This window comes from Tubulanus polymorphus, chromosome 2 (assembly GCF_964204645.1).
Source record: "Tubulanus polymorphus chromosome 2, tnTubPoly1.2, whole genome shotgun sequence".
In the NCBI taxonomy this organism is placed as follows: domain Eukaryota; kingdom Metazoa; phylum Nemertea; class Palaeonemertea; order Tubulaniformes; family Tubulanidae; genus Tubulanus; species Tubulanus polymorphus.
Window position 1 is genome coordinate 166,261 of NC_134026.1, and position 11,041 is coordinate 177,301.

General features: G+C 38.4%; 2 non-coding genes across 2 annotated transcripts; both read left to right on the forward strand.

Moving 5' to 3' along the window:
• The first annotated feature begins 2,416 nt into the window (after positions 1 to 2,416).
• Positions 2,417 to 2,488, forward strand: Trnae-uuc (transfer RNA glutamic acid (anticodon UUC)). Its single transcript has one exon. It is a non-coding gene; the product is annotated as a tRNA-Glu (tRNA).
• An 8,126-nt stretch (positions 2,489 to 10,614) lies between these two features.
• Positions 10,615 to 10,686, forward strand: Trnae-uuc (transfer RNA glutamic acid (anticodon UUC)). The gene has a single exon. It is a non-coding gene; the product is annotated as a tRNA-Glu (tRNA).
• The last annotated feature ends 355 nt before the right edge of the window (positions 10,687 to 11,041 follow it).

Genomic DNA, 11,041 nt, shown 5'->3' on the forward strand with positions numbered 1-11,041 from the left:
AAGGCTCAAGGAAAGAAGAAAACTACATCGAAACGACATTAACATCCTGTCCGATAACCAGACTAAACGGCCCTTGTCAGGGCCACTTAAACTTCCAAGAAGTAGCAGTTATTGATTGCGAGCCTTTGCTTCTTAACGTCTAAAATAAATGCTGGTTGTTGATCAACATTCAAGCCGTCAATCGTACCACACTTGTGACGATCATTTTGTTGATTGCTATGTTTATAGATAGAGTAGTACATAATCGGGATGGCCGCTCAACATGGAAAGGTCGGGGGATTTTTTTTTCTTAAAAAAAGTCTCTGAATAGCCAGGGAAATTTGTTGAAACAGTCCCCCCTCCCCCCCCCCATTTTAGCAGATCCGAGTCGGGAAAAACACAGATAACACGTGAGACCTAAAGTACCGCCAAATCGCATAATTTATGATGTTCCTGTGACCAATCAGGGAGTACTCCGCCAAATTGACAACCGTATACGCAATGCCGGTGGACCAAGATGCAATAACGGGAACCATTAGGGTTAGCTATGACTAAAACATCATAAATAAACAATAAAACAGTTGAAACAGTTTCTGATACATGTTCCACACTCGCTGCATCGCGACAGTTTTTGGCTGCTGTGGAAATTCTGCTCTAATAAACGTTTTGCGCACCATCACAGCGCATGTTTATTTTGGCTGCATGAGTGAATATCATTAGATCTACAGCGCAGGCAAAACTAGCAGTTTATTACTTCAGACTTCTAATGGACTCGCTTTAAGTTTATGAAGGGAAAACTCAGTTAAATGAATGTCTTCACCAGCAGCGATTTTATAGTATTATCTAATGTCGAGTAACGTTGAGTTCATGTAAAAGCAATTCGCCATAAAAACCTTCAGATATTGCTGCGATGTCTTTTGATGTTCGGGGGTATGAAACGTTGCGATCACGCACCAAATAACATCACCGCACATTTCGACATGGATATATTGCGGTAGCGACGGAATTTCTATGGGTAACATCTATCCGCTTCTCTCCCCTCCCTGACGGCGTCCTGGTCCTACTGTTGTTTCAAGCTATACGTAATTAGACGATTCTTCCGCCTTTTTATATAGAAATACTTCAAAAGAAAAAAACCTCCCCCTCATATAAAAACATATCTCATCCCCGAAAGCTGGTCCCTGTAAATTGTTGTTACATACTTGTCGTTTTCCTCGCCGATAATTTCTACAAAAAGCGTCGCATCCAATTTCGCATATTGCTGGATGCAGAAAACACAGACATATCCCGCAAACAAACACTTAATGATAAACTTTATATAAACTTTTGAAGAGTTTCATGCGAAAACATTTCGTTGTAGAAGGCGGCGAGACCTCGAGGCGCTAACCGCACTATCAAATCACTGGAGAATATAATACATGTTCTATTCATAAATTACTGATGAAAAATTGGCCGCAAAATAGACTGCTCCGACGATATGTAAGAGCTCCGATCAATTCCGGAGCTCCAACCAATTCCGGAGCTCCTACCAATTATTTTTATCAACTATTTGAAGGATTTTCGCCCCCCCCCCTTCTACCCAACATGGCCGCACCTATTTGCAGCCGTATACATCGAGTGAAGTTCTCCGAACCTCGCGTGCCGCAGCGCCCATGAATCCTCAGATAAAAATCTCTAACTGCTGTGTTTCCAATTAGGCGTCGATCACGAATGCAATATTTAGTCGCGTTTCCGTTCGATGATAATAGTTTAGATTAGCGACCACGTGACCCGTGCCGATGTTCACCAATCAGTAACAGATGTAGATTATTACCGGATATGTCGACTTCCCCCGTCGTGTCGTCATTGTAACTGTCAGAATCTGTGCACATAATGACAGAACATTTCCGTTTTCTGACAATTTTATTACTTTTTATATGTGTCTGTGACACTGTCTAATGCGGTTCTAAATTCATACGCGATATTTATTGTGTCGTTTTTTTAGTCACCTTCCGTTTTCGTGTATTTGTATCTAACCCGGTGAATGTCCGGTGGTAAGTATACGGTAAGTTAATGCATTTGGCGTTTTATGCATCGATTTCGTGATGACGACAACGCGACGAATATAAGAAATAGGAGAAATAAGGGCGCGGTTGGCGATGTCGTGATTTCCGTGTGTTTAAGTACCGACGACTCTCTCATTAGTCACTTTTTCATGTCACAACGTCTCGTAACAGAAGACGTTGTGTACTTGTTATAGAGACCTGTTGACTGCCGCGCGCCTGTCTACAGTCATAAAATATACAATCAACATCTCGTAAAAACTTGAAGAATTTGTAAATGATAAGCGATCGAGGGCCAGATGTTAAAGTTCAATTTCAAGTTCAGATTTAGCATGACAGGCTATTTACAGAGAACTTTCAATTAAGATCGGTCGACAATATCGATTACTCAAGTCTCCCATATGGTCTAGTGGTTAGGATTCCTGGCTTTCACCCAGGCGGCCCGGGTTCGATTCCCGGTGTGGGAACGGCACATTTATAGAATTCGTTAACCTTTTTGATCGTGAACACTTCAATTCATGGATTGATACAAGTTCAGATTGCACCTGGTCCAATACATTTTTATCTCTGCTGTAATCAATCAAACCCTTAACCTCGAGATTTGTCGGTATGTGGAAACAGAAAGATATTTATTAATTGAATTTTAACTTCGCAGCAATTTTGTATGAATGAATCCCAACGACAACTAACCATTAGAAGTGTAAAATCAACTATTCTACAGCGCGTGATTCTAGAACCGAGTTGTATTATACTGAAGTTTCTACTTTGCAATGGATTATTGTAAAATAAAATAGAATAGTAATATATTTTATATTTTACAGTCACCGGAGTTGATTTGATTTGTTGCGTGCATTTGCTAAAATTTTAGAAACATCCTTAGAAATATATATGAATTAATAGACAATAGCTACAGTAAAACCACAATTAGTAACTGCAAAGTCTTGAACGGATCCTTTTCACTTGAATATCTTAACAGTTGACAAATAATTGAATCAATTCATTTGATACCGTCATCTGATGGGACAACACTGTGTTCAGTGCTGCTTTTAGGGAGGAAGATTAAGCGTAATATAAATTATTGAATAACGCGTTTAACACGATTTAGAAGTTACATTTAGACAGTAGGTGGAGGTGTTGGAACTCGGACCAACAGATCCAAGCTGACTGCATTCATGATGGAACGCAATCTCAACCATACTAAATACTACCATACTAAATACAGCCATATTAGATTCTACCCGATGCTTAGCTTATATTACGAGGATGCGAGAAGATTTGTAAATTTGTTTGATCCTGTTTTTGCTGGCTTGAATTTCGCTACTATCGTTACGCTAATTTCTTGTCGTAAATCTCGTTCAGTTCGCGCTATGTTTATTTATCTGATCTCCCTAGCTTTATCCGATCAGGTATTTATTCTGAATCAACTCAAAGAGTTTGGTTCATCAGTCCATTATGTGGTAGTGCGTTTTATCTACATTCTTTCGCCTGAGATATGTCCTTTTAGATTTTTCCACTTCCGAATTTGTCCAGTTCATCCGGGTACTGCTCGATTCATGTCGTATTTTAACAGATTATTTACGGTAAGGCGTGTAGCGAATTCTTGTATGAGAATATCTACTCATCTGATCGATTATTTACCGATCTCTTTTTCTAATTGGATTGTTGTTGTTATGGCTGCTGAAAGGTTATTATCGATAAGGAAACCATTTTTGCACAAAAGATACGTCACAGATCATAAGAGAATGCTGGCAACGTCATTTACATTGGCGCTATGTCTCTCTCACAACCGAGGTTTTTATACCGTTATTAGAACTTGTAGAAATTCAACTTGTTGCTACGATTTAGCCGAAGAAATAGCTAAACGAAGTCGTGATTCCTATGGTGTTTTGGGTGGATTTATTGCAATAAGCACCGCTTTAGAAGGCGTAATTCCATGTACATTGATAATGAGTCTATCAGTGATAACTGCTAAAATAAGTTGCCTTTCTAACAAACACGTGACTAAGAGAGGTAACAAAACTATGCTTTATGTAATTATGTCATATGTGTTTTTAGTTTCACCCTATGAGATGGATTTGTTTCTGGCTGGAGCTTTGAGAGTGAGTTTGACTCCGGAATTATTTATCGCACATTATATAACGTCCCAGGTATTTGTCGTTCCACGTCAATTAATTTATCGCACCAACTTCTTCATATATTTACACACGATTCCAGCTTTCAGAGACAAAATTCTGATAAAAAATCGATGTAAATGTCATCGAAACTAAAAAACACTGCCACCTATAGGAGAAATTCTTATTACGAATTCGACATTGATCTCCGGGGAGTAACAGGTTTCCTCTATCGGATGTCAAAGTCTATAAAATCCGTCACCAATCGTATAGAGATCAACATGTTTTATTTGGAACTGTTTCTTCGAATCCTCAATAGAAAGTTATTCAAAACATCGAACAATTTAAAAAAAAATTGTCAACAACTCTGAATTTTCGTTTTTATTCATTTCTTGATTTCTTCGAATGATTTATGTTTTATGTAATGGTTTATTTTGGATTGAAGACCATCAAAACGCGCTGCCATTTTGAGATCATCACTGCTTACTATTCGACAGCAAAACAGAGTAGAGATAATGTAATTCTTAACTAACAAGTATTCAACACTGATAGCTCGCAATTCGATGACTGCCGGTACCAAGAATATACATTAAATGGGAATATATTTCGTTAATAATGCTTAGCGTGACGAAAGCTGACACTTAAACAGACGTCGCTTAACAGGTTCAAAGCAATCACTGCAACAACTGCGGCTTCTTGACCAACATAATCCCTCGATATAAACCATTTGCGCTTACTGGTAATAAACAAGCACTCGGGAATGAATAAATACATTTTGAAGACATACAGTGAAGGCAAACTCTTATCCCGAGATGACCGTTTCATTAAGCTGAACGCAGATAACAGCTAAATGTTCCCGTCCGCGTGAGAACATTAGTGTAGTCGCGTTGATCTTTAAATGGGCGACATAAATCCGAGGCGAAAATAAAGTTGCATCTTCTTCGTCGTTAAATGAAGGTGATTTCTGGTGAGTGGAGATTTTCTACTTACGACTATTGTACAATCAAATGAATAGAATATATAATGAGTCGTGCATGACCGTCTCACACCGAGTAGAGTGCAGCGTGTGACCTATTGTAAATGAGGGATGGCTCCGAGGTGCTGCTGGTCAATGGTCATCCAACTGTAATTGACCGGGTTGATATCTAGGTGACGGAATCTTCTGCATGAAACCTAGTATTCGGTCCACCAAATCATCTAGTCATTATTGGCGTCGAAAAGACACATTTGCGGAGTCAAGTATTCTCAGTATATGATAACATTATATTTTCCTATTAGAGGAGACACTAAATCCCTGATTCAAGGCCATTGTCCTACATCATTCATGATAATGAATACTTCAGCTATTCCCAATCTGCGGTGGTCTTTTCTTGTTCTGTTCTCTCTTGACATCATCCCTCTGCTCACTCGTGCATCACAAAAATAAACCAGAAATATTTTCATATACTCGTGTTAATCTACTGGGGATTCAGTGCAGTAGCATCACTTCACTCAGTTTTCTAATGACGTATGACTTATTTCATTTCTATATATGAAATGAAATGGATTCCAACTGTTGATAGCTGAAATCGCATCTGTCCACGACGATGTCTACTACTTGTTACGTTCATTCAAAAGCGTGATAGTAAATTCATTTATTTGTTTGTTTATTAGTTCATTTCAGGCCATGAATGTCAATATAGTAAACCATACATATAAATAAGAAACATACAGCATATTTATACAACTTCTACAAGACAGAAAAACTATCACAATATTATTTCTAATAAAGAAAATGCAATATGCAACAGGTGGAGAGCGATTGATTGAAGATAATTGAGGAGTCTGTTTGAGCTTACACCCAGAAGTTTGAGATATCGTCAGCGAATGATGTATCCAAAAGAACGAGTTTTAGAAAGTGTAGATAAATGAAATTTCATTGACGTAAGCGAATGTGTGGTTGAGGTTCATATAAGTACCTTCATTCGTCGCGTATTCGATGCATACAAATCACGAATCCAATTAATGAAATGAAACCATATTTCGTCGATTGAAGAGAGCGATTTCTGGGTTAAACGGATTCCACGTTTACTCATCTATCGTCGTAATGATCAGCTGCTTATGAAATCGTAGTAAATTACTATTCATTAATATCATCAGGTATTATATTATATACTGGTATGTTATTACCCTGTTACGTGATGTTGTTGTTATTGGGTTCTCGTTGTACCTTCACTGAAATTATCTCTACTTTCTGATTATGTTTGCGTGTGTTTAATTACTTCGACCGCAAACGCTACTGTTGTAAGGGAGGATTCCACTTCTGGCACGCGAGGATCCGCTAGGTGCGCTAGTGGTTACTCAGTCTCTTCTACATTTTAGTTCTACTCGAAAAAACTTTACCCTTAAAACATCGATTATTAATGAAAATTAGACCAATCCCTAGCAAAATGAATTCAATGTACGTATATTTGGTCCAGTGATAATGCATGGAGTCGCGAGCTTAAAATCGCTGTTCAAAATTGATCGATATTGAATCAATTTTGACGACGTAAGACTGAGTGCTTGTCACGCCATCTGGTGAGTCACAGTTTCCCAGCACGTGTTAGTTACTATAAATTTTCTTTCTATCAGTTTTTTCTTCTAGAATTTTCTCTTTATGAAAGTCACTGATTAATTGCGTCCTAGGTTCACTGAGAATTTGAGGGAGAGTTAAAGATATGTTCATTTCGGTCATGATTTATACGATGATTTAGCAATGCCTGGATTTTTCCATCCTTACCCCGCACACCCTAGATATCCATCATTGTTTAAGTTGTGAGTTAATTAATTTTCGCGTATAACAGAAGAATATGAGACGGATTTCTCATCACGAAGATGATTAACTCTATTCAGGGGATCAAGTGAATCCGCAACCGATCATCGTCAGAATCTAGCATCAAATTGCCCGCTACACTTGTCGATCGAATATTATCATGTACACGTCGTTTTGTGACCTTCGATGAAAAGTCAGTAACGACAACTGATAGAACGTTATTGGGTATAATTTGTCAATTACGGAGCCGCCCGCGCGGGTGACGAGCGCGTCACCGAATTGACCTATCTTTACAATAGGAAATCATGCGGGGAACCCCACTCCCGCTGTGAGGACGAGTTTACAGACAGAAATCCTTGATTGCTAATAGTCGTATATTAGATTTTGACCCAGTTCCTCAGTTGGCAAATAAGATCTGATTCTTGAGCGAAAACATCGGAAATTTAACTCATTCACTCAAAATTCTGCCGCTTACAGCATTACATTATTACATTATTTATCTTACTGGACACATTATACACATCCCTAGAATTTCCTGGTTTAGCTACTTACGGCGGAGTCAGGTTCTATTATTTGCCCCCGACGCAATAAGATCAAGTCACGAGTCACTGGAGTCTATCGTAATCTGCATCAACGTCCATTCTTTTCAAATTTTCGGAGGAAAAAAACTATAAATCTTATGGAATATTTCGAGTTTACGTCGTCAGGAATGTTAAACACGATATCGGTTTTGAATGTACACTAGATGTGACAGTGATCGCTATTGAATATTCGATACACGTTACCTGAGTTTATCAATCTCCAGCCAGCGGGTAAATACCGCTACGTTACGGTACACTTACATCGATAGTTTCAAATACTGGTGCACTCGGTGGGAATTTAAATCAATTATTTCGTTTCTCCTATAAAACTACCGTTCTGTAGTTTCTATCTACCCGTAATGTGTATTAATTGTTCGCCTTTTTAAAGAGATACGTGTACGAAGATTTTAGAAAAAAACCTCAAATTTTCTGTCGCACGAAAGGAAGGGCGACCCTCATACGCAGACTTCACTTGTTTCCTTCTTTTCGCATGCCCAAAAATCATAACAATCTTTTGCGCAGTATTTGACCAGGCTCTGATCTGACTTCAGTCTGTAAAGACGGCTAGTTTTCTGCGATGTTAGAGATGTAAGGAATAAGAGTCGGTTGTCCACGACGATGATGCAGTGTTCTTAAAGAATATTCGGCATCCGATATCGCGATTAAGCACTGTTTATCCAGGCGACCCTTCATAATACTTAATGCAGCATCGACAGAAACAAAGAAATCAGTCCCGTGTCCGGTTGCGTATCGTGAATTCCAGGTTTAGAGTGCAATCTAAAAAGGCGATTAACGCAGTTTCTCATTTTATGTCATCGACGTCAATAAAAGCCGGTTTTATATAATAATCCTCAATCCTCGTCCAGTAAATAATATCCCTTCAATTCAAGCTCAATTCTTATTAAAAACATAAGCGAATGATGAAAAAATGTTACTGTTTCTACTTTTACCCGCAACAACGCGAGTGAAAGATAGCGCTTTCCTATAGAATCGTGGACTAAAAAATGAATAAAAACTAATAGATGCTGATAATAATAGATTAATGCTCGGTTAATTTGCAAAATGTCGATAATCGAAACAGCTTCATACGTATTATAGTAATCTACGTGTTACATGTAACATATTTCAATCATGCAAACTCTTGACGCAACATTTTTACATCCAAAACATATCTCATTTTCGACCCAGCTCGTACCAGTACAGAAGATTATCGTACATTGACTTTTGATTTACTTCATTGTAATTGAAATGATAGCCCCGTCTGTCTGAGACCGTAGACAATTAGATCAGGTTTGCATATTTAACGAGACATTAAGAGGAAAGCGATAGTTAAGGTTAATTTGTAAAGGTACAGCTCGAGCCGCTCGAGTTGTTTTGCTTTGTCTCGTTAAGAACTTCCTGTATAGTTGTTTACGTCTTCACATCGCCATCCAGTCTGCGAGACGTTCCATACACCACCCGCTATACATAACATACTAAATCAACTGAAGCCTCGCTTAGCTTCATACGTTATTTCGCTCATGAAATGGTCGTTTCTCGCCACAAAGTTTGCGGTTTCTTGCATAGACGCAAACGAATATGTTTTATAAATCGGTTCAATAAGGTCGCGGCATTCGCAAAATAGTCTCAGAATTTCTTTAAACATTTAAGACTACTGCTACCAAAGATCGTTACTATAGGACGTGGATTTGATTTATTGATATCCTAAAATCTCAGCCCATTTTCTTTCAGGGGCGAAAGGGCGAATCACCTTGAAAGGCAAAGCGATGATAATGAGGAACTAATTGAAATAAGATTTTTGAATTAATGGAAATAATCAATGCATTAGACTAGAGTGCAACACTTTCAGAACATAATAATTGTTTTGTCGGGTTTGACAGGAACATTTCTAGTAGAAATTGTAAATTTGATTAAACGCGATTCTAATAATGGCCACGTCAGTTTATTCATTATAATGATTGCATTTGCATCAATGTTTGTAGATGATAAACACGATTGAATTCATACGTGCAAAAATTCCATTAGCAGAATGTGTAAAACGCAGCGGTTTTTAAATCATTTTTGGCGCGATAATCGTCCTCTGTCGTTGCCGTTCTCTTTCTCACTCGATCGCTCGTAATCGAAATACTGAGATTCGTACCATTTCAAGGTAACGATCGCCATAATCGTATTTTGCATTAAGTGCAAGAGAAATACGGCGTCGATGTATTAAGTAAATTTGTCATGTCGGTTGCAAAATGTGTCCGTACGGATTATTACCATTAGTGACGCGTAATGGACTCTTACTGTAAATCAGTAAACACTGTTTCCCGCCAACTACTATAGCGTTTTATCTAGATTATATTTCATCTGAAAATTTAACGATAGCGGAAATTTTGAGTGGAAAATAATCGAAATTGTAAATGCAGAAATCTATCTACAGGGCGATAGTTTAACGTCCGTGGCAGCCGACGAACCATTTTCATTCGATCTAAATATAGTATGAATTCATACTGCAATATCTAGACTTATACCGGTAAAAACCGGTAAAAAAAGAATTCTTCGCTGCTGACAAAATAAGTCTCGATTCTTAAACATTTTGCGGCATCTTTTCATCAAAGCCCGACTCTTTTCTCGGAGTATTCCTTTCCTGTTTCGAATAGTTTTCTCCGACAAGTCGCTAAACTAAATCTAAGTGCTTTCCGCGCTAATGTTTGAAATACATGCATTCGATGTAGTTTTAGCGGTAGCACCGAGTCGTCGTACTAAACATCTCAGGAGAGATGATGATCGCGCACGAGTTTCAGCACGAAACTAAATTCCACGTTAATTTACCACAGCGGTTCCTCGTAAATGTATTTCCGATCAAGACACCCGGGTTAATGGACTGTAAGATACGCATTTTCCTTTTCATTTTACGAAGACATCTGTGTGTATTGCTAATAGTCGGGCTATCATTCTGTGTATTGCTAATAGTCGGCTATCATTCTGTGTATTGCTAAAAGTCGGGCTATCATTCTGTAACTCGAAATGATTTTGGATATTTCATTATAGAAATATCTAAATATTTTGGTCGATAGACACGAATATGGTAAATTTATTCCTAAATAATTTCTCTACAGCACACTTCCCATATGGTCTAGTGGTTAGGATTCCTGGCTTTCACCCAGGCGGCCCGGGTTCGATTCCCGGTGTGGGAACTATCTTATTTTAGGACTGTAGCCAACTTCATATACAATCGCCTAAACGCATGTATGAGGTTTAATTAAGAATTATCTTAGGTCTTAATTGCAAATATAATCATTCTTTTTAGCCGACCTTGCAAATGGTCTCGTTGACAAGTTAATCGTCGATTTCATCCATGTATGGATTAATATTTATTACCGTATGGCGCTTTATTGCTTTTTCGTTTCGCGGAATCATTTCCTAATTTACATCGCAAAAGAGTCAGACATCTCAAGATGCGGGATACGTCTGCAAGACCGTGAATAAAGATAGCTGATGAGTGTGCGAGTGTGCGTGCGTGCGTGCATGTGTGCGGTGTCTGAAGGGATG